Raw genomic sequence first — 20,305 nt, forward strand, 5'->3', positions numbered from 1 at the left:
CCTGAGGCCTCCTTTTGCATTTCCATCTCAGGTCAACTCCAAACAGGCTTTTTCCTTTGGATGAGTCCAGCAATAGAACTGACTACATGGATTCCAAGACCTGAAGTCAGAAAACGGATGCGGACCTCTTCCGACACCTCCTCTCCTTGCCTGACTTGCTGGATGGGTGGTGCCTCCCGCAACCCTTGGCTTCTGAGTCCTCAAAGGAGAAGACTGGCGAGCACACGGTGAGGACCCAGCCTGCAATCACAGCGTGTTACTCTGGGTGTGGGTGGGAGCGCAGTGGGCGGTCGAGGGTTGCGTTCCCGCCTCAAAACAAGGGATGGCGGAATCCCCCAACCCCTCCTACCCGCTCCAGGCCGGGGAGCGCCTAGGAGGCACAGCTCCTTCGGTGGGGGCGGGGGCGGGGCCTGTCTCAGGGGCGGGGCCCGGGGCACCTCCCTCCCGCGCTCCCCGCGCTCGGGCGCCGCGGAGCTGTCCAGCTTCAGTGCCGAACCGGCAGCCTCCCGCGCGCACCGCGCCGCCTCCGCGCCGTCCCCGCGCTCCCCCTTGCCCGCCCGCCCCGCGCCCGGCCCCGCCCCGCCCCGCCCCGCCGCGGCCCGTCCACTGCTCCCCGCGGGCCAGAGCCGGCCGAGCGGCTGCCCGCTGGGGCTCTGAACGGCGCGGCGGGGCCGGGAGCCAGGGACCCGCCGAGGAGAGTGGCGGCCCCGGACGGCTGCCGGACGGGCGGCCGCGCGTGGATGCGGCGGGAGCTGGAAGCCTCAAGCAGCCGGCGCCGTCTCTGCCCCGGGGCGCCCTATGGCTTGAAGGTAAGCACCGGCCGGATGGAACGGCGGGCGACTCAGGGTCACGGGGAGAGGAGGAGGGACCTCCAAGGGCAGCGCGGCCAGTACCAGAAGTTTGTGCGGCCACTCCCGGCCGCCTGCTCGGGAGCGCCCGCCTGGGGTTCGGCTTTGCATGGGGTCCCCGTCGGGCGGGGGCGGAGGGCGTCTGGAGACTGCGGCTGCTATCCCCTCTCACTCCTTCTCAGTAGCCTCCTCGCCACTTAGAAGGGAATCCTCTCCCCGAGCACGAGCGGTTGCAGCTGGGGCAGCCTCCCTGCGGGGCGCCCAGGGCAGCCCGGCGGAGCCGCGGCATCGGAGGGCGGGAGGGCGGCCGCTCCTTACAATCTCTGGAGGGCACTTCCCCCAGCACCCAAGCGCGAGACCCGGGGCTTGCGGCCAGAGTTTCTGACTTCTTCCGGGGGAAGAAGGGCTGTTTTTGGCAACTCTGTGTTGGTGCGACCTGACCCTTTTCAGTTTCTAAGGCAGAAGCTAAGGATAAGGGAGAGGCAGATTCTGGCTGGATTCTCCCGCTCCCAGGGTTGCCGCTGTCCTTGGTCCTGAACTTTCGTTCTCCTTCGCCTTCTTTCGGGTTGACACGTAGTCGGGGAGGGAGGCTTGGGTGCCAGACCCGTTTCGACCCGGGAGTGCAGGCGACGGTGGCGGCAGTAGCGGAGGGTGACCGCCCGGCTCTCGGCCAGGCTCTCTGATGGACTGAGAGCCCCTCTAGGGTGGTATGCGGAGACAAGAGCCACCTCTAAGCACCAGACAGAGCTCGTCCCTATACCTGTCTGAGTCGGGCAGCCCTTGAGCACTTCCTCTTGAAGAGCAGAGGTAAGAGGGTGCGTGTGCGTCTACATAACAGGCTTCACCATGGACACAAGTCACAGCACTGCAGCTCCGTGGGGACAGGCGCTTGCTCTTAGCCACAAGGAAGCTGTCTGAGCAAGTCACTGTTGCCCCACCTGGCACCCCACTACTTTTTTTCGGTGGCTCTTGAGGTTGCGTGAGGGGGTGAGAGAGTGAGGTGCAAGGCACTTTGTGGATCCCACTCCAGATCCTTCTGCAGATCCAAGCCTTTCTGGATTTTGACCAGGCTACAAACCTTTTAGGCTAATCCTTGCTCCTCCTTACGGAGCTAGATGTTCAACGATTCTCCCCACTCCCACCCTGCTTCAAATGCAAATATGCATGCTTATCTCTGATTCATCCTGCAGCATTAGGACCACTTGAAAAAGAAATCATACTTATCGTCTTTCCCCCGTGCAGCTGTTTGATGAGGGTGGCCAGATAGAAACTGTGGTCAGCGTGACCAGTTTCAAGAAAATCAGCAAGCTAGTTTCCTGGGTTTCAGCCCCTGCCTTGGACTTCCCTCCTTAGTGTTCAAAATTCCTGGATTATTTGTTGCAGGGGGTTTTGATGCCATCTCTGAATGCAGACATCTGACAAGGAAGTGGTTTGGGAGGGTTAGACCTAGAGCCAAATGAGGGCCAGGGTAGTCCCAGCTCTTAAAGATCATTGAGTTCCTTCTACCTTCCCTGCACAGCCTGAGGTGCCCAGAAAATGGAGAGGTTCTGATTTGTTGTAGAAGTCCGGGCAGCATTTCTCTAGGGATTTTTTTCTTTTTAATGAATTCCCTGAGAAGCTGGTTAAAAATGCGTATTTTTGCTTCTTCCTTGAAAAACTGCTGAATGAGAATCTCAAGCTGAGGCCCAGGAAATTTATATTTTAACAATGTTTCTGAGTGATTCATATATACAATGAATTAGCAAATTACCTCCCAAAAAGTTGAGACTCCTTAGAGAGTCTGTATACATTTATTTTATTTTGAAAATGAAAAGCAAGTTTATTTTACATAAACTTGGTAGCAAGTATTCTATCTGAGAAAATCCCTTGAAGATATAAAAATGCATTTTTAAGAGTTAAAAGAATCATATACCTTGGCTGATATCTTAAATATTCCTAAATTTCATACATTTGAAATTTATAAAATTAAGGCATTTAATCTCACCGTTTGTCTCCTGCTGTTATACCTGTTAAATTCTTCAACTGTGAGACTCTTGGTAGGAAGACCATCCCCCTGATTAAATCTTTGCTGAAATGAAGGATGCAATCCAATCTCCGCTCCCCCAGGATCTTCCTGGGCTTTTCCTCTTTCTAAAATTTTTGGCCCTTTTAAGGAATCACCAATATGGCTTCAGGCTGACTTATGTAAATACTAACTGTCCCTCTATGGGGATCAACTCAGTGTTTCCCTCCTGCTCTCCCCTCCGGGTGAGTTATTGTCTTTCATTATGCATGTGCTGTGATCTGTTAACCTAAGTGCTCCTGAAATGCCAAGGAGTGATTAGTTCAGCCTAGTAGCATGTCATGCTCCCCAAGGCTGGTAGCCACTCATGCCCTGCTGGAAGTGACATATTGACTGTATTGATTTGGTTCTTGTGCTCCATAAGCAAGGAGGCTTGTAGGGGTAAAAAGGCTAGTAATGATGCTTGTGGGCTAGTTAGTCTTGTACCTTCACCTACAAGGGTGGATTATTTGTCTAGAAAATGCAATTATCTTGAGAATGATATAGGAGAATCTGAAATTGAGAGAAACCCTTCTGTTCTTTCTTTGATACTATGGGAAACAAATGGGAACTTAGGGTCATTAGAAATATGACCTCACATACTCCTGAGATTGTCTTGCTGAAGCCGGACTGGTCTAGGGTCACCATTCTCTGAATAAACAAGTATAAGGGGAAAGACATGGGGACTCTGCCTGGAGAGAATGGTTTCCATCTCCCCTGCAAGTAAAAGTTACATTTTAGTGTTAACAAAAAAGTGTGGCTGTGAAGATAGCACTGTGTGGATGTGTGTGTGTTTGTGTGTGTCTGCATACACGTGCATGCACACATATGAGCACATCGCCCAGGAGAGACAGATATGATGAGACTTCCTTGAGCCAATCCTGTGTTGGCATCCACCACTTCTCCCTCCTTTGTGGCTTAATACCTATGAATCTTCAGCAGTGAAGGTGCTTCAACACCTAGGAAGAGAGAATAATCAAGTTGAGGTTCTATAATGCCAGAATCCTAAGCCATGTTTGCAATATCTCCCAGAATCAAGTTATATATCAGCAGGTTACAGTTACCTAAGAGTTGAGGTTTTGAAAATAGCTTAGAACAGCAGCCTAGTCATTTGCATTTTCCTGGGATATAGTTTATAGGACTTTAGATTCTTAGATTATCTTCTTGGGCTCCTCAGAGGCCATGCCGGATGCCCCCGACTCCAAACAGGGAAGCTGTTTCCTTAGTCCAGAAATACAATGGTCTTTCTTCTTTTATTAAAGTTCTCCTAAATAGAACTTTTTCCAGTAAATTTTCCAGTTTCTGGACACCAGGACTGGACTCAGCAACTGAAGCTTCTCCATCCTACCAGGTACTCTGCTTAACAGAGGAGCATCTGCATATAGGAAACACTTGGAAACCATGGGCAGCAGAAAGGACACAGGCTGATTCAACTTCTCAGCAGGCACCCTCCTTTGTAGGTAGCCTCTTACTTAGCTGAACACCATTTTCCCTCCTCTCACCTCCAGTAAGGCATTCTGTGGCCTTGGAAGGACCTTGGGATTAGGTATAAGCCCTTCTGCTCTCCAGAATATACCATGGAGCCACTAAGGATGCACAAATTGCTTATTTACCAATTTGAGCAGTAGACTAATGTTATCTCTGGCCTTTTAAATTACTCTAATGGTGTTGGAATCTAATATTAATATACTTTTGCCTCTCACCTGTTCTCATCACCAATGTAATTGAAGATTTCTTTCCTCTGTACTTAAATGGATGCAAAACTTTCTTATTTTTTAACAATAGAATCATACTATCTAAATGCACAGGCTTGGAAAATAGCTTGATTATACTGTCAGTACATGGGGACGGAGGAGTAATAAAACTGTAGACTCAGCCACTTGGTTTGCTTTGATTTGGGTCCAGAGAAAGGAGAGAAATTTGCCCTCAGAATTGCAGATTTTTCTTTTCTTTTTCCTTTCACCTTAATCTGGTAAATGGGTTAAATCAACACTCTTGGCAGCTGGGATGCCCTTGGAAGGCACAGCCTCTTCTCTCCCTAGGATAGGATACCTGAGAGTGTTTCCCTGCAGAGTGGTCAAGGACCCTGGTGGCTCCAGTGTATAGGGAGGAGTCAGAGATGACACACTGGGGTCTGAGGCCTCCCTCTTCCCCTGGATAGAAGAAGCTGTGCTGCTGCAGTGCTTCGAACTCAGAGGCCTGGAAGCTGCTAGGGGCATTTGGGAGAGTATGGGGCAGTGTACAGAGGTGAGAGCAGAGGAGAAGTAGACTCTTAGGAGGCCCTGAAAGAGGCTGATGTTAAATATGCATTGAATATAGGCATCAGCTTAGTGTAGTTTGGGCAATTTTGTCATAATCTGATGTCACCTGTAAGGATTTTTACTTTTTCCAGGAGGAGATGAGGAAATTCTTTGCTGTCTGAAGGGACAGGGAGGGGAAGGAGGGAAAACCTCTGGTTTCCCCTGCAGCCCTCTAGGTAATGTCAGCTTGCTTCCAGACAGAGGGCGGTAAGGGAAGTCAAGCAGACCTGGCTCCCAGTTGCCCCATCAACAGGCCTGCAGTTAGCCTGGGCAGCCCTGCCTTCCAGGAAGCTGTTGCTCGGCACAGAACTGCAGCTGTGGCCCCAACGAGAATCCCCTGCAGATGTCTGGGAGCCAAAGGGAGTCCTGGGGCCTGTTCATTTTTTATTGGTCTCCTTCAGAACGTGCCTGTCCTTCTCGTTTCCACCCCCTCCTTGTTGTTATTGTTTGGGTTCTAAGTGGCCCAGCAGGAGAAAGACATTAGAAATGAAATTATTTTTGTTACATGCTACATCATTGCCTCCTTTCCTACCTGCTACCCCAGGCAGTGCCGTCACTAGCAACTCCCAGGAACTCTTGATCTGGGAAAGTGGCTTAGTACCAGGCTTCCCTAGAATGAGAAGTGGTCCTGTTCACCAGACCCTCCTTTGCTGGCCTCATCATCATAACAGCCAGCATTTATTGTGCACTTACTGTGTGCGGGGCACTGAGCTCAGCACTTGACATAGGTTCCTCATTTAAACTCCCAATGCTGCAACAACTCTGTGAAATAGGAACCCTTGTTTTTTACATTTTTTGTTTGTTTGTTTGTTTATTTATTTATTATTTTCATTTTTAGAGAGAGGTCTTGCTCTGTCACTCAGGCTGGAGTGCAGTGGTGCAATCGTAGCTCACAGCAGCCTTGAACTCCTGGGCTCAAGTGATCCTCCTGCTTCAGCCACCCAAGCAGCTGGGAGTGCAGGTGCATGCCAGCATGCCCAACTAATTTTTTAAAGAATTTTTTGTAGATATAGGGCCTTGCTTTGTTGTCCAGTCTGGTCTTGAGCTCCTGGCTTCAAACGATCCTCCTGCCTCGGAGTAACCCTTATTATTCCGTTTTGCAGAGGAAGAAGCATAGGCTTAGAAAGGTAAGTGACTTGCACAAGGTCCCACGTTTCATGTGTGAGACAAAGATTCAAAACCAGACTGTTTAAGGCTGAAGCAATAGCCCTCTCTGATATGTAAGTGGCATAAAGAACAAGAAAAGCAGGAGAATAGGGATAAGAAGATAATTCTTTAGTGAACGAAAGGGCAGTAATCTTTGTGTATGATACCAGGAAAGTGAGGAGGGAGACAGCAGATGGAGAAGGATGAATGAAATAACTCCTTGGTATTCTTAAATTTGAGAACCAGCGAGGAAGTGTTCTGTACCTGGATCTGGGTCCCTTTGGATGAAATGCACTGGGCATAAACCTCACCAAGCAGTGGGATCAGGAGGGAGGGTGGCAGAAGCAGGAGGGAGGCAGGGTCAACTAAGCTTTCCAACCCGGGGGGAAGAGCTGGGAGGAGGTGTGGATGGATGATTTGTCAAGCTCTTCTGGAACTGTGATGACATTACCTTCTGTCCCACATCTCTTTGAGGTGAACTGAACTGTCCAAAGGATGAAAGCCAGACTTCTGCCGACAATTAGGTCTTTGGGGTTGCTTTCTTATACCATGGAAGGAAAACTTGTTATATCTCCAAGACTAAGCTTCCACATTTTACAGAAAGGTGAGGGCGGGATGGCCTGGGATCCTGCACGGACACGGGAGTGACTCATGAGAGCTGCCTTTAAAAAATGAGCTGATTAGCCAGACGCGGTGGCTCACGCCTGTAATCCCATCCCTTTGGGAGGCTGAGGTGGGCAGATTGTCTGAGCTCAGGAGTTTGCGACCAGCCTGGGCAACACAGTGAAACCCCATCTCTACTAAAACACACAAAAAAATGAGGGTCTAGCAGCATGCACCTGTGGTCTCAGCTACTCAGGAGGCTGAGGCAGGAGAATTGCTTGAACCTGGGAGGTGGAGGTTGCAGTGAGACAGTATCGTGCCACTGCACTCCAACCTGGGCGACAGAGCGGGACTCTGTCTCAAAAAACAAACAAACAAACAAACAAAAAACAAAAAACACTGATCAATGCTTTTCTGATAGAGGCAGGCGAGGCCTGGATGTCCCTGGGCAGGCCTTAACTTAAATAAATAACTTAACCTGCTCATCAGTTATTTCAGGCACAAATAAGGGACTGTAATAATCGTGTTCACCTCATAATAAGTGAGAAGACTCCTCTGTTGTTAAGCCTCACCATGAGTTTTATGAATGACATATATCAATATTTAGTCACCTATTTAAACCCTTTAAAAACAACACCATATGGTAGTTAAACCTGTGGGCTCCGGAATTAGACTTCCAGGATTTGAATCCTGACTCTAACACTTACTAGCTATGTGACCATGAGCAAGTTAATTAACCTCTATCACCTGGGGGTTCTCACCCGTAAGTGGATGTTAATACCAACCTAATTGGGTCACAGTAATTAATTAAGGTAATAGAGACAAGACATTTGAAAGAGTCCCTGGGAAAAGTGAGCGCTCTTTAAATGTTAACTGTAATGATTGTTATTGTTAAGATGCTTAAGTAAGAAACAACATTTTGAGCTGTTGTCCTTTTGCAGTAATTCAGCACCTGATTTTACATTTCTGAAATCATGTTTCTAAAACGTTCACAAAATTCAAGGATATACTTCTTTCTTACACTCTCCACTTACCTGCACCAAAATTCTTTGGCTTTCACCTGTCAGCAGCTCTTGCTCATTTTGAGCGAGATAGGGGTTTGAATTGCTTGTCATCCCTTTGATTTAAGTGCAGCTGAATTCATTTCCATCTTACCCACATGAGCTAGGAAGAGGCATAAGTTATCCTGGTGATGGCTTTTCATGGCCTAATTTTTCTTCCTGGTTTCCTGGGCTCTCTGTCTGCTACCTCGTGTTTGGAGCCTTCCTGATTGGCAGTGTCACATGGTATGTTGCACTCTGACACAGGCCACTTTTTATTAAAAACAAAAAATAAGGAGAACTTACTGGTGTACAAGGACAAGGTGACTTTTTTTCTTTTCTCAGATTGAGAGGGCCAAAGAACTTCACATGAGCAGACCCCCAAAGCTGGCAGAAATATGTGTTCTGCAGCTTCTGGAGTCATTCATGGCAGGAGCAAATGCTATCATGTTTTTAGGTGAAGTGTGGTCCTGTCTGAGAAAGGAGGATGGAACACAATAGCTTCTGGTCCTGAGATTCCCCAATCCATAAAGATAATCCCTCTTGTTGGCCTTTTTCTTGGTGTATGAATCCCTTCTTGGGGAGGACTCTCTTGTAATTGATGTGCATCTTTTTCTGGCCAGCTACAAATGCTCACCGTTTAGCTATGGTAGAAGATTTCAGAAGGCACTGTAGGTATTCCGTTCCTGGGTCATCTTCCTTGGTTCATCCTTTTTTGGACTCAGCCCTTTCAACTCTTTCACTCATTTATGGCAGGGTCAATAAGAGATGTGTGTTGACAAGCAGAAACTAATTTCCAGGGTCCCAGGCAGAGGATGTCAGCACTGCCTCCCACCGCCTGCCCCCGCACTGCAGTGGATCCATGTTTCCACACACTATTTTTCTTTAGTAACATGTATAGTTGAAGGTCTGGGATCACTCTAGAGTCACATTGTGACTAATGACACAAAATCTCCCTGGTGGCCTGTCTTCTGTGAGGAGCCAACTTAATGCTTAATGCTAATCTCTCAATTGTGCATTTCTTGTCTTCACCAGACCGTGAGCTCCTTGAAGCACAGAATTTGTCTCATCCTTCTCTAAAATCTATTATAACCTAAAATGGTGCTAGGCACTTGGTAGTTACTTAAATTGTTGAGTGAGAGTGGGTGAGTGGATAAGTGATGGGTAGGTGAGAGACAGCTTACTTCCCGATAGCGACACTCTCCCTCTACTTTACTTGCAGCTTAACAAGAGTGGCAGTGTCTGAGGCATCCCCCACTAGAGGTATCTCATAGGTCAGCAACATACTTCATGCCTTCTCTCCTTCATCCTTAACCTGCACTATCTGCCCTCCCTCAGCCGTGATGACATTATAGGTTGGATGGAAATTTTTCACAGTTGTCACAGGGCATGGAAGTTGGGGAATATTGAATGGTTGGAACCTACTTCAATCAGACACACACATGGAGAAAAAGGTATTGGGGGGCTGTTGAGGAAACATACAGAGGTGTGTTTGTTCACATCAGCCTGGGGACCTGAAGACAGAAAAGAACTGTTATTGAGGGATGCCGTTAGTGCTTTGGTGATTTCTATGTTTAGAGTTTGGGGAATTGGACTAGTCCTTACTTTAAAAGATACAGATAAGCATGATTCTACCCAAGACCCTCCAAAAGCAGTAACAGTTTGAACCTATCTTTCCACAAAGCACTTTTAAGAATTGGGCTATGCATCCCCTGTCCCTCTAGTTATTTAGTTTAACAAAGTGGTTCAGAGCACTCAGAAGCCAGGCTAATGCAGGATCAGATCTTTGTTCTATCAGTCATGAGCTATGTGACATCTACCAAGTTACTATCACCCCTTCGAGATGCAGTTGTTTATCCCTTCATAAAACAGGATGACCATATACTTACCTGATTGGGTTTTGTGCAAAGGAAGTGAGTCATGCACATAAAGTGCTTGTCTCAGTAACTGACGCGTGGTAAGCTCTCAGCGAACATTCATTATCATTATCCTTACCGTAATTATCAGTGGGCAGAGAAATGTCCACAAAACCCTTCCCAACTTGTGGTCCAAATTTTATATTCTCTCTTCTGGAGGGAAGAAAGACACCATTGCAGATGAAGACGTTAGACCAGGTATGAATTGGCATAGAGTGTTATACTTGGAAGAACCCAATGTTACACAGCAGGGAAGTAGGAGAGCTGGACTAGAACTCGCTTCTGCCCAGGGTTTTTCCTCCACACCTGGCTCAGGTTAGACCATGGAGTTTTGAAGAAACTCAGCGGCTAAAGAATGGAATTTGAAGTGAAGATGGTACAAGGTAAGGCCAAAGGCATAGGCAGGGGCCAGACTATGAACCTTGAAGTCTTATGAAGGAGACTGGATTCCATCCTGAGGGAAACAAGAAGCCATCTTGAAGGATTGGGTTTTAAGCACAGGAACAACTCCAGTGATTCAATTTGCAGTAAAACAAACAAACAAACAACAAAACAACAACAACAACAAAAAATTGGCCAGACATGGTGGCTCATGCCTGTAATCCCAGCACTTTGGGAGGCCAAGACAGGCAGATCACTTGAGGCCAGGAGTTTTGAGAGTAGCCTGGCCAGCATGGCAAAAGCTCATCTCTACTACAAAACTTAGCTGAATGTGGTGGCTCACATCTGTAATCCCAGCTACTGGGGTGGCTGAGGCATGGGAGTTACTTGAATCCAGGAAGCAGATGGTGCAGTGAGATCACGCCACTGCACTCCAGCCTGCACAACACAGTGAGACTCTGTCAAAAAAAAAAAAAAAAAAATCACAGAGGCTGCTATGTGGGGGAACTGATTATAGAAGATTCAAGACTGGAAGCAGAGTACCTAGGAGAGTTTGCAGTTGTTCAGTACAGCAATGCTGGCAGCCTGGACTAGGGAGGGGCAGTGGAGGTAGGGAGACTTGAAAGACCTGAAAAAATATCTTAAATTCGCCAGAACTCAGTGACTGATGGGCTATGGAGGATGAGGGGAAGAGAGAAGCCAAGGATGATTTAAGAACAATGAAGCAAGGGAATTAAGGATATTGGTAAAAGTGTATGCATATTGGGCCAGAAACCTAAGCCAGATTGAAAGGGAAGGGAAGATAGGCTGATAGAATCGGTGGACTTATGGTGTTGATGAAATCAGAGAACTGGTATATTTAGAATCACTAAGCACTTGAGCTGGGTTGCAGAGGCAATTGTGGTCACACAGTGCAGTAACTAAATTTTTAACCTAGAGAGGAACACCCCTGGCGATGTCAGTGCTCAGGATGCAATCATAGGAGCAGGTGACTAACGTGAAGGGTGTGCTTGGGGAGTAGGAGGCCAGGCATCAAGAGGCCAAGCTGTTGGAAGCTGATTTCACCTGAGTTCATGGCACAACGTGGGCTGGAGTGGAAGACAGTGAGCTAGTGCCAAAGACAGTGAGGGAGGGGAAGTGACCAGGAATGTATGGATGGCAGTGACAAAGAGAGATAGAGTGGGCATAAATGGTTGGTGGGCACCCGAAAGGAACAGAGTCTTTATGAGAGGGTAGGGGAGGTGGTAATGAGGCACAGGGATGCGGGGCTGAGCACCCTCCTGGAAGGGCCGCAGCAGAAGTGGTGCCCTCAGTTGAGGCTGGGAGGGGAGGGGCTGCTGCCGCCATGCAGTACCCACCTCCAGTGTAGGCCTTCTCATCCTGTGTAGGCTTTTCTCTTCTGCTCCCTCCGTGGCTCATGGAACTCATTCCTCTCCATAGCTACAGAGAATGGAAGAAAAAGAGAAGAAAGGTGAAGACAGGGTGGCAAGTGGGTATAAAGATGTGGATGAGAGAGTTGAAATAGGTGGAAGTTACAGGGAATAGGAAAGAAAATGGATCTGTGGACATCTGTTGTTCCTCTGCACCCAGTGGGCCACCTGTAACCTTCTAACATGTAGTGTTGTTTTCTCTGCCAGAATGCTCCAGCCCTTAACCTATAAGGTTAACGCCTACTCAGCTTTTAAAATGGAGCCCAGGTATCACCTCTTCCAGGGAGGCTTCCCTGATTTTCCTTCCTACACTCTTTCACCTGCCTGGGCCAAGGGCCTCTCTTCTGTATTTCTCTAGCATACAGTATTGAGTTATGTTGTCGTTGCTTATTTACTGGTCTGTTTCCTTCCCTAGATGGCAAATTCCTCAAAGGCTGGAATGGAGTCCTTACCTCTCTAGCTCCAGGTGCCTGCCCACTGCACTGCACAAAGTGGGACTGTCATCGAGCCCCGCCCCCGCAAACAACCACGCACGCCGTAATGAGACAGCAGCACACACTGTCTTCTGCTCATCCCTGAAGTCCTCCACATTATTAAGGCAGGCTGGAATGCTCCTCCAGCAAGTGATTTAGATGAGACATTCCAGAGTGTCAAGGCTGTAAAGAAAGGGACCTACACTAACTCTACACATGAATGAGAAAATTGTACTTGGAGAGGGAAGTAATGTGTTCAGGATCTCTTGGCTGCTTAGAAGCAGACCAGTCCCCGATCTGGGACCCGTCACTGACACGGCCCACTTCCTACCATGCCAAATCCCGTGACCAATGGCCACAGATGAAGTGCACCACACTGTGGCTGCAGGTAGCCACATTAAAAGTTTCCCCAATTTAACCAGCTCCAAAAATCATCCTCTTGTCCTTTCTTCTCATTTCTGGGTTCAAAATTGCTGATTTGGTGAGCCTTATTATTCAGCTCTACTCCACTGCCTGGGAAATAGAGATAAGTGAAATGTAAAAGTAGGACCAGGCTTGTACTTATGTATCTTGAGGGGTTCACTTTATGTGATGGGCTACAGCACCACCAACATTCCCGTTTTCTCACAGGGAAGCAGATTAGGCAATTCAGTGCTCAGTGTATCACGTGACGTGCATATGCTCCTTGAATGCTGTGCTATTGTCTTTAATAATAATAACCACCTAAGGTACATTGATTACTCCTACCTCATCAGTCAGATCTTAGGAACTGGGCAGCAAGGAGGGGGCAGGAGAAGGGGGAGTTTCTGGGTGCTCCATCTAGCACATGCGTGGGAAGTAGTAGGATGCCAATAAATACTTGTTGCATAGATGAAGGAGTGAATGAATGAATATTTTCCTCTTGCAGAGCAGGCTGAGATTTGCTCAGAAGCATGTAGAGCAGATTGGCTGCCCACCTGTGTGGGCTACCTGAGACCCAGGGCATCCAGAAGGTCTCCAGAGGGAGAGGGAAGGTGGGAGAAGCTCTGTAGAGCTCTCAGCCACATGCCTTAAACACTGCTCCTGCATGGAGCATGATACCTGTTCCTGCATGGCCATGCTTCCTCTAAATGCTCCAGGGGAGGATCCTTTCTTGTCTCTTCCAGCTCCCCATGGCTCCTGGTGCTCCTTGGCATGTGGCAGCATCACCCCAATCTCTGCCTCTGTCTTCACATGATTGTCTCTCCCCCATGGCTCTCTGTCTCCTCTCCGCTTCTTATAAGGGTACACCAGGCGTTGATTTAGGGTCCACTGTAATCCAGAATGAACCTATCTCATCCTTAACTAATAATGTCGGCAAAGACCACTTCCAAATGAGGTCACCTTCTGAGCCTCCGGGTGGACATGAATTGGTGGGTGTGGGGGGCTTGGGGGTCGGAGGGGAACCCTCTTTACTCCTGTAAGGGAGCTTCCTGCCTTGGTGGCTCCTGTTCCTTATAGACATCTTTTGTTTCCTCCAGAGTAGGACTGTTTTCCTTCCTAGTCACCTTTTTGAGAATAGCTGCCCACTTATCTAATTGAAGCCTCATCTCCTGAGTTAGAAGGCAAATGAGGACAAGAAAGAAAGCAATTAGTACAACTGGGAGTTCAGGATTAAAAAGGATTCACTGACCTGCTGGCACAATGGTTGATAAGGGGGGAAAGTAAAGGGAGTTTGGAGGAAGAGAGGGGAAGGAAGCGGGTCCCTTGGATGTTCCAGCAAGGGAAGGCCCACGGGAACCTGGATTCCTGGGGCACTTGGGCACAGGCCCAGTGAGGGTGGTGATGGGGCGTGCATGTTAAATGCCTTTTATAGTTATAAGAAACTCAGGAATTGCTCCCCGTGAGGGCAGCTGGGTGTGCATATTAAGTGCTTTATATAGTCATAAGGAACTCAGGGATTTGAAGTTGTTTACTCAGTGTTCATTCCACAAGCATTTATTAAATGCCTCCTATACACCAGGATCTCAGACTAATGCTCTAATTTCACAGATGAGCACACTGAACTCCGGTAGGCCAAGTGAATTACCCAGGATCTCTTGGGGGCAGAGTCAGGACTAAAATCCAAGTCTTTAACTCTCACCATGCCTCACACAAAGCAATGTTCTTCTCTCACATACTCCAGTCTGCCTTGGGGGATCCCTGACCTCCACCAGGTAATAGTAACAATAGTAACAACCCCTGCATCTGGACAGGGCTTGACTGTGCCCAGGGTGTATTTCCAGAAGTCATTTTGCTGCTGCTCCCTGATGTGTGGGGTGGAGGCAGCGGTAAGGAGGGCTTCCTGACTCCTGCCACTGAGTTCAGCTTTGCTGGCAGTGGTGGATGGGAGGCCTGGGACCTGTACTCTCCATAGAGAAGAAGATTGAGGACCTCTTAGACAAAACTAGCAGGACTCAGTCTTTGAAACCGGGAGCCCCATCATTAAGTTTGCCCAGCTGGCCAGTCTGTAAGGACATAGGGGATGCTGATGGTGCTAGCAAGGTGTTCTGGGCCCCTGTAAATGAGGATCCTGTGGCCTTGCAGATGCATCTTCCAACAGGCCTGTCTTAGCACACAGGTGGCAACATTTGGTGCTGTCTGTAGCATCTCCCAGCAGGGCTGAGCCTTCAGAGCCTGCCCTCTTGGGCTTTCCAATCTGGATGTCTCTGATAACCCGGTCCATAGCTTAGTAATTACTTGTTGAATGACTTGAGTAAATCTGGAGAAAAAAGTTAACTCCTTCACTGTGATAGGTGAGGGAAGGTATCAGAGAAGGAGGTACAGGGGATTTCCAAGGAGCTGTTCTCAGGCCAGCTTTGGGACTTGAGGCCTTGGAGGCTCCACTTGGAACTTGGCATGGGGCCTGCACTACCTCCCCGAGCGCGCAGGATGCTGGAGCCTCCCAACTTCTCTGGCTTTCATCTCTTCTTCATCCCTGGGCTGCTCCCTGCCCTCTGCAGCATCTCCCCACACCCTGTCTCCATGGTAACGTCACAGCCACAGGAGTCCATAATCCTGGTAGGAGGAGAGGAGCAAAGGGCAGGGACAGGGGCACATGTGGCCAGCAGTGTCCATGTGCCTTTGAGCAGCCAAGCTCCCACAGGCCAGGGAGGGTGCCTGCCCCAAAGCCTGGCAGCAAGGACGGGCCAGGGCAGAGGGCCCCCAGGCAGTGCCTCTGAACATTCTCTGTCTAGAAAAGGAGCCAGGGAGCTCTTGAGCAACAGGTGGAGCCTCTGACCCCAGGAAGCTTTTGGAGGCTGGCAGCTCTGGTGTCTCCCTAGGTCAAGATCACAGCCGGTCCAGCTTGGGGCAGAACCCAGATTCTCTGTGGCTCAGGAAAGTCTGCCCACCTGAGTATCCCCACGTCCTCCCTCCCTGTCCTGCCCAGTCCCTGTTCCATCAGCCTGTGGCAGCTCACAAGTGCTGCTGGGGCTGGGGGTGACTGGGGAGGTCAGGGCACCAATGCCAGCCAGGAGAGGGCAGGGTCCACTGGCAGCTTCGGCCCTGGAGCAGCCCCACGGGGGGAACTGGAATGATGGTTGAAATGAGCAGCTTGTCTGAAGACAGTCAATTTGATAGTACCTCTAGTCATAGCCGCTGAGTTTCTGTCTGCCAGACACAGAGATCCAGGAAAGTGTAATAGAATGGACACAAAAAGCAAATAAATGAAAAGTAGAGCTGGAATCCCATAGATTTCTTCCCAGACCCACAGCACTATTCCTTGGGGCCCGCTGCCCAGTTTCTTTGAAGATTTGGCAATCTGCTAATTTGCTGATTAGCAGTACACATGTAATAGTTGCACATATTTTGGAGGTACGTGTGACAGTTTGATACGTGCATGCACTGTGTAATGAACAAATGAGGGAAACTGGGATATCTGTCACCTCAAACACTTATCTTTCCTTTATGTTGAGAATATTCCAATCTTCTCTTCCATCTATTTTTAATGATACAATATGTTATTGCTAATTAGTCACCGTACTATACTATTATTGCTAGATCTTATTCTGTCTATCTAACTGAATTTCTGTATCTATTAACCAACCTCTCTCCATCTCCCCCTCCCTTTCCCAGCCTCCGGTAACTACTACTATTCTCTGCCTCCAGGAGATCCACCTTTTTTAGTTCTCACTGCTCGGCTTTCTTTCTAAGAAAAATGGACTCAGATGGGTCTTTATGGAGGTCTCTAGAATTGGGAGTCTTAGGTTCTAGTCTCAGTTCTGTCATCTAATTGGTGGCTTAGGTATAGTTAACTTTTCTTGTCCTCTGATTTTTTATTCTAAAATGATGGTATTGGACTGGATGAAGTCCCTTACAGACTATAACCAACAACACCCGCACTTTTCCGCGTTTGTCCATCCAGAGCTGCATTTGGGGTGACAAACGTTGCTTTAAAACACATACTCTATTAAGGTGTTCATTTTTCAAGCAGAGGCTTTCTTGCCCACAGTACATTCAATTTATCCAAGTGAATAATATCTACCACTTTTAAATACTGACTATATTATCTGCCTTATGTGCATCAGCTTTAATCTTTGTGACAGCCATAAAAGATAGAAATTATTAGTCCCATTTTACAGATGAGGAAACGGAGACTCAGAGATGGAAAGTAAAGTGTTAATCAAGGCCACACAGGTGGTGAGAACTGAAGCTGGTATTTGAGCCTAGATCTGTCTGATACAATATTTCCACGCTGCCCCGGATCCGGATCGTATTTTCTACATATGCTAGGTTTATCTTCTTCATTTTCATTATGATATGTATCACAACGTATGTGATGGCTTGCCTCTTATTTCCCCCAGCTCCATCGCTGCCCCCAGCATGTGAGGTCGAGAATGACCTCACATAAGATCTTGCCCTTGGTCTTTAGTGCATAGTAGACCCTGAACATTTGTAAAGAGGATGTACAAATAAAGGAATGAATATATTCCAAAGTTTTAGAACTTGAGTAAGTTGGAGACTGCTTTTAAATATAGAAGTATAGTCCACAGTGCCAAAATAGTGGGCATTCAATAAATCCGAATTCATATGCAAGTGTGTACACACACACACATGCACACACACACAATAATCAAAGCTTGTTTGTGATGATATACACACAGCATAAGTTGTGGTGGACCAGTGTTTTATTTCCCCAGATCAAAACTGATGCATAGCCTTTCAAATAAATTAGTGCTTTAATCTTAGCTGATGCATTTGAAGGAAGGAGTATATCCACATGCCAGTGCCAAGGTGATCCTGTGGCCTCTCCAACAGAAACCATAAAGGGCTGTGTTTTCAGAAAGAGTAAACACAACCTTTTCTCTCATTTTTTTTTTCTGGTGATATTTGTAGGCCCACACCTGGCATCCCATATCACCCATGTGGGTCAGAGATTACATATGCAATAAAAAAGGAAATCAAAGCACGAAATGAGGAAATTACTGATAACAGCATTTATCAAAAGGTGAGGGCGGAAAATAATTTTAAAATTTAAAAACAAAAACCCATGCACTGTGTGTTACAGGGATGTGTGTGTTTATATATAAAAATGGCTAAATACCCAGGTTAGGCACCAATTAACCAGCAGAGCTGTTGTCTCAGGCAGTTGTTTTTCTAATTGCAGGTCTCGGCTGTGTCACCAGCTAGCTGGGAGCCCGAGGAGAGCTAAGAAAGTCTTGTTCTGTCCTTTGAATTCTTTTTCAACAGTCTGGCTTCCCTACCACCCAGGAGGGCACAGACCTTCCATGCCCCTCCCCAGCCCAGGCTGCTGCTGGCCTGCTCTGTCCCACCCACTGGGGAACAGCCCTTGGAACCAGAGGCTGCTGTTAGGTTCAGCTTCCAGGGCTGGGACATAATTGGCCCTGACTCTAATGAGCAGGGCTAAGGTGGCAGAGCCTATCACTGATTGGAACTGCTACCTGCAGAGGGACCAGGACAAGCATCAAGCTAACAGCTTGGAGAGCTGCCACTCGGACAGCCCACAGTTTCCAAATTAGATGCTTCAGAGGTCTGGATTTTGCTGGGCAGACAGAGCTCAGGGGCAGCTCTCGCAGAAGCTGGAGAAATTAGACAAATTTTCATTCATAGTCAACATGGTCCCAGGCTTCCCTTTCTTCCTTTTTCATTTACATGCAAATAGTGGGGGGCGGCGGGGGGGGGTAATGGAGAGGGAATTCTGGAGCTCAGTTCCTGGGGAAAGGGGTGGCAGGAGATCTTGAAGCCAGCGAGGCCGGTTCTATTGCATTCTTTCAACTCGGTGGAAGCAGAAGTACTATAAACTTTGTAGATTCATCCTTGAGGGCCTGCTCAGAGATAGAACTGTACAGTCCACAAAGAAGCACTGAACAAGAGAACAGGGTCGCTTTTTACTGCTGAGATCTCCCCTTCTTGTTATTTACTTGTAGCTTTCTGTAATTGAATGAGTGGATATTTACTGAGTAAAGTGACATCTGTACTAGGCATATGTTCTTTAACTACCCAGACCCACTGGAGGGAGAGAGACCGTCTGATGTGGCCACTGCACCTCACAGAGGTTGAGTGACTCCTCTAGGGAAGTGGCACAGTCAGGATTCAAATGCAGGTCTGTCTTCCTGGCAGCTACCTACATACTGTCATCTGTCTCTCCTGTTGCCTCCGGAGCTGCTTGGGTCTCCTGGTGTCAGTCTCCCAGCCTGGTGACTCCTATGGTGGTGGCTGCCTCTCAAATGCTGCACATGGAGGCCCACGGTGAGCCCAGGGGTCCATTCATTCCTTTTTGCTGCAGGTCGGGTGTGTGCCTGTGAATTCCACTGGGGATCACAATTTATTTTCTTTTATTGTGGTATAAATAAAAGAATTTATTATTATTTTATTCACATAACATGAAATTTACCATTTTAATAATTTTGATGTGTACAGTTTGATAATGTTAAGAATATTTACATTGTAGTAAAATAGATCTCCAGAACTTTCTCATCTTGCAACACTGAAGCTCTATACCCATTCAACATGAATTCTCCATTGTACTCTCTCCGCAGCCTCTGGCCACCACCATTTTACCTTCTCTCTCTACGAATTTGACTCCTTTAGGTACCTCACATAATGCAGTATTTGTCTTTTTCTGCCTGCCTATTTCCCTTAGCATGCTGTCTTCAAGGTTCATCCATGTTGTAGCATGTGAGAGGATTTTCTTCTTTTTTTAAAAAAAATTGTATTTTTATTGAAAAATAATAATTGAATGTATTTATGGGGTACAGTGTAATGCTTCAATACATGTATGTATTGTGGAATGAGCAAATGAGGCTAATTAACGTACCCATCACCTCACTTACTTATTTTTTTGTGGTGAGAACATTCAAAATTCATTATTTTAGCAATTTTGAAATAGACAACTTGTCATTACTAACTATAGTCAGGTGGCTATGCAATGGATCACCAGAACTTATTCCTGTTGTCTAATTAAAACTTAGTCAACCCCTACTCTGCCAATAGGCTCTGATAACCACCATTTTACCTTCTACTTCTATGAGTTCAAATTTGTAGGTTCCACATATAAGCGAGATCACACAATGTTTGTCTTTCTGTGCTTGGCTTATTTCATTTAGTGTAATGTCCCCTAGATTCACCCAAGTTGTCATAAATGACAGAATTTCATTCTTTGTAAAAGCTGGATTGTATTCCATTGTAGATATATAGATCACATTGTTTTTTTCAATCTTTATCTGTTGATGGGCACTTAGGTTGTTTCCAAATCTTGGCTATTGTGAATAATGCCACCATAAACATGAGGGTACAGATATCTCTTCAACGTGCTGATCTTAGTTCCTTTGGAGATACACCCAGATGTGAGATTGCTGGATTATATGGTAATCCTATATTTAGTTTTTTGAGGAACCTGCATATTATTCTCCAAAATGGCTATGTTAATTTATATTCCCACCAACCTTTTATAAGTGTTCCCTTTTCTCTGCATCCTTGGTACTATTTGTGGTCTATCATATTTTTGATAATAGCCATTCTATCCAGCGTGAGGTGACATCTCACTGTGGCTTTATTTTGCATTTCCCTGATGAATAGTGATGTTGAGCATTTTTAAAAAATATATGTTGACCTTTCGCATGTCTTTTTTTTTTTTTGAGAAATGCCTATTCAGGTCCTTTGCACATT

At 47.1% G+C, this 20,305-nt stretch overlaps 1 protein-coding gene across 2 annotated transcripts in view; it reads left to right on the forward strand.

The window, feature by feature from the left end:
- The first annotated feature begins 486 nt into the window (after window positions 1–486).
- Window positions 487–20,305, forward strand: part of DRD2 (dopamine receptor D2) — a 65,800-nt gene continuing 45,981 nt past the window's right edge. Inside the window, exon 1 of one of the 2 annotated variants that reach the window (XM_030829698.1) lies at window positions 487–809. The gene's annotated coding sequence lies outside the window, so the exon portion shown is untranslated. The remainder of the gene's footprint in view (window positions 810–20,305) is intronic. The other variant, XM_030829699.1, reaches the window with a different exon arrangement.

Source organism: Nomascus leucogenys, chromosome 15 (assembly GCF_006542625.1).
Source record: "Nomascus leucogenys isolate Asia chromosome 15, Asia_NLE_v1, whole genome shotgun sequence".
NCBI lineage: Eukaryota > Metazoa > Chordata > Mammalia > Primates > Hylobatidae > Nomascus > Nomascus leucogenys.